Source organism: Bombus bifarius, unplaced genomic scaffold (genome assembly GCF_011952205.1).
Source record: "Bombus bifarius isolate JDL3187 unplaced genomic scaffold, Bbif_JDL3187 scf7180000008035, whole genome shotgun sequence".
Taxonomy (NCBI): Eukaryota; Metazoa; Arthropoda; class Insecta; order Hymenoptera; family Apidae; genus Bombus; species Bombus bifarius.
The window spans coordinates 298,140-302,209 of NW_022884405.1; the positions used below are offsets into that span (position 1 = coordinate 298,140).

General features: G+C 33.5%; 1 long non-coding RNA gene across 1 annotated transcript; it reads right to left on the minus strand.

The window, feature by feature from the left end:
- Window positions 1–216: 216 nt before the first annotated feature.
- LOC117207533 lies at window positions 217–3,695 on the minus strand. Its single transcript, XR_004487540.1, has 7 exons — window positions 3,507–3,695; window positions 2,710–2,921; window positions 2,432–2,587; window positions 2,068–2,282; window positions 1,332–1,509; window positions 957–1,268; window positions 217–391 (listed from the first exon to the last, which is right to left on the minus strand). It is a non-coding gene; the product is annotated as an uncharacterized LOC117207533 (long non-coding RNA).
- Window positions 3,696–4,070: the final 375 nt, after the last annotated feature.

Consider the following 4,070-nt stretch of genomic DNA (forward strand, 5'->3'; position numbering starts at 1 on the left):
AGGAAATTCTTCTAACGTTGAATATTTCTTATAATTTGTGAAAACGTAAATATTTTTTAAAGGTGGATTAATAATGATAAATGCCCTAAACAAGAAGTTATAAACCGCTGTTTCAATACCAAATTCCATGAGTTACGATTCCTTAACAATTAAAATTTAACTAACATTTTAGTGGTTACATTCTTAAATAATACTATTTTGTGAAGCATATTTCTTTTTACGGTCCTTAAAGGTATAGCGATGATTCAAAAACTTTATTTACCTTTGTCTCTAATTTATGAAGATCAATTCTCAAAATGGAAAAGGAAACATCGTGTCTTCTTTTAAGATGTGGAAGTAATGGTTGCAATTTAGAAAAAGGAAATCAAACTTCTAATTCCGATCTGGAACCCTAAAATAAATTAAACCTTTAAGTTATTTACTCGCAATTTACTTTTGCACATATGCACAGAATGCACATAGAATGCAAAAACAAATATTAAATTCTATTTTTGAAATACGGTTCATAAAAATACAAACTTGCGTAGATAATGTATTTATAAGAAATCTAAAGAGAAAACTACCATTATCAAAATATAAATAATTTCGGTGATGTTTTAGAATTTGATCGGTATCTCCGATTTTTTTCAAATTACAATATATTGCATAGGACTATTTAAAAAGGTAAAGGTAAAAAGGTATCGAAAACAATTCTAAGAATTTTTTTCAACGATATTTTATCTCTTTAAAATACTCTTTCATATGTAGCAGCTTAAAAAAGAAATCGAAGATACCGGTGAAATCGTGAAGCATTGCCATAATTTCATTAATTAATACACATACAGAAGGAATTACAGCATGAAAGAGATTCTATCTATCGCTTCGTAACTTTTCTGAATATAAATCGCTTCGAAATGCTCATCGAACGCTTCCTTAATAGATTCCGCGCGTTCTAATTTATAATTTGATCTACCCACCAACGCAATCGTGTTGTTGGCCGTGAGCTATTTCATCGGGTATCTGGCGTCGTTTTCAAGTCGCAATGCCGTAATGCTGAAAACGTGTTGAAACGAGCCGCAAAAGGTAGGTTGTTTGACATAATAACTAACATAATTGCACACAAATGGCATTAATACTGACGACTGTCGATACACAAATCATTGGACGTTGCCTGGCGGGTATGCGCGTGCAACAGTGTACGTACAGTGTGGTGGTCGTAAAGGTCGGGACACGGGGTGAGTTATCAATGAAATACTAGTTCTCCTTGAATCGTTCGTCGGCCGTTGGGCCTGAAAATGTAAAACGATTACCGTTAAGTTACCTCGGGACATCGAGTGGGAGTGAAAACTTACCGATGTTCACGTGCATTACGCGAGTCTTGAGCTGTTATTTCGTAAAACCTGTAATACGGTGATAACAGTGGTGCGAATGTTATATGGCTAAAGGGAAACAGCCAGTACACCTCGACTTTGCTACTGTGTCCAATACGATACAAGTGTATTCAAATCTTTTCCCTTCTTGGAAACATTACTGAAATTTTATTTAGAAACGTGTGTAAACTTTTATTCGATTATACAGGCTGATCTAAGTAAGTCTTGCAATTCGGTATTACATCTTTTGCAAGCGTAACGATGCAGGTACATATCTATTACTTTCGTCAATATTTTAGGGATAAAAATATTTAATTGAAAAATGTCGTGGACTATTCACGAACATGTTACCCGAATGTGTTTCTACGCGAGAATGAGATGATTTGATTTTTGCAAAAAGAAATATAGGTATATTTTCATTACTTTCATTATTTTCACTGATCGTTCTAAATCGATTTAAACTATCTTTTTCCGAGAAATTTTAAACGTCGAGTACATAGCAAAATAATGAAATAATGCTTGAAATAAATAAATGAAAAAGATTTCTCGCTATGAGGTTATGTATTCGTAAATTATTTATAAAGCAGATAACCTCAAAATATATTCTATTTCACTTTATCTTGGACAAGAATTTTCTTCTCGTTTCAATCCACATTTCTATTCAATCTTATATTCAAAATATTAATTATTTACGGTAATTCTATTAATAAATGCTTACTTTAAAAAAAACATAGATTTCTACGAACCATCAGTTCTGAAATACGCTCTTAAAGCATATCAGTACAGGAAAAAACAGCCCATAATATAGCCCGCTAGTGTCCGTACATGTAGATATATTATTAGCCGCAAAAAAAATTCTCTGGCAAGCCGTCTACATTTTTCTTCGAAGTTTATTCCTTAAACCTCCAATTTAGATATCCTCCCATCTCGAGCCTAAAGTAACACAATGATCGTCGTTAAGCGAACCAGTATCATCGGTCACGATGAAAAGCGTGTGACGGTTCCACCACTTTAGATAGATCTTACACTGTTATTTCAAGAACGCTGTAATACCTTGATGACTGTGATACGAAGCTACGTACCTAAAGGGAAAACGGATACACGCGTCCATTTTCCTATTGCCATTCGAACACGTTCATAACACAGCTGTTACGACAATCTCGATCGTAACAGAATATTTCCGCTATTTACGCGCTATTCAATTTCTTCACCGAGATTGTTTATAAAATCATACTTTACTGGAGAAAGTAATCGATTTAATCTATTGCTTTCGTAATTCATTGATATTCCACGTGAAATAAGTAATATAACTTATATAAGTAATAAACAATATAAAAAATAAGTAATAAAATCACTGTACCTGTCAATCTAACCCCTAACGCTCCAAATGTATCTCTCAAGCACCACCGATGTGCGGCGCTCTACTCCAAGTATACCTCTGAACTACCACCAATGTGCGGCGCTTTACTCCAAATGTATTTTTGGGTCGTTATTGTGGGTCGTTATTGTGTATATTGGGTCAGTAATTGTTTACAAATAAAAAATAATAATCCTCAGTGAGTACTGTGAGACCTGTAAACGCAAACCCGGTTTGAATCCCAATGAATGTTTTAAAAAATTCCACACATTACTCAATTATGACTAATATAAATATTGTAATCAAAATTATATTACTTCTGAGATGAATAAAGATTGTTTTCAATGACTTTAATATTACTATTTGCACGTCATTGTAGCATTTAAAATCTGACACTTAAAAATTTGCAAGTCGAAGTATGATGAGAATAAGTTAGAGTTACCGGTCGATATTCACAATTAAAAGTCGGAGCGTTTAGGGTTAAAATTTACAGTACATACACGTTTTCAGATGTTTCGAAATATATTTTACAATATCTTCTGTCTCGATTAAGCGTTTTATGGCATGTATATTTCGGCGCAACGAAAGGAACTGTGAAATAATCAATTATGTGTTATAATCGATTCATCAGTGAACAAAAATGGCGTATTATTTGGAAGTTCATAATGTATCAGTAAATTAATTTGTATTTGTAAATTAATACTTAGTTTAAATTAATAACGTTTTGAGAAAACTCGTAGAAAATTAGTAATCTTCGACTGTGTGATATTTTTTGAAACAACGAAACACAATATACTTACCATCACTATTATTATCAGAAAGATCTGCCGAATCACTGTCCGCAATAATAACACACTTCACACTGCTATCATCGATATTAGATTTTCTTTTCACTGACACGATAGGTATAAGGGTTGCTTAATAGTTTTAGGGAATTATAACACGTGCGCACGTAACGAAGAATAAAACGCAACTAAAGGAAATATCGAGAACTGAACGACGAGCTACGCTCGTCTTGTTTACGTTTAGTTCGAACGACGTACGTAATACGAGTCGGGCTCGTGTTTATTGTTCTTCGCCGAATTTCTTACCACGAGTTTCAGTCGCTATAGAACTGAATTGTCGTGCATCGCTGACGACTGACGCGAAATCGAATACGTAAAATCATTGATTATAATAATCCTTTGCTGTGCTCACAATTACATTTTTTATTTATGTGCTATCGAATTTCTTCAGTGAGATCGTTTGTGAAATCATATTTGCTCGAACAAGTCGATTTAATTTATTGTTTTCGTGTAGTGCATTCATTTTTCGCATGCAAGATCACTGTACTGTGTCAATGTGAAACTTACACTACATATGCT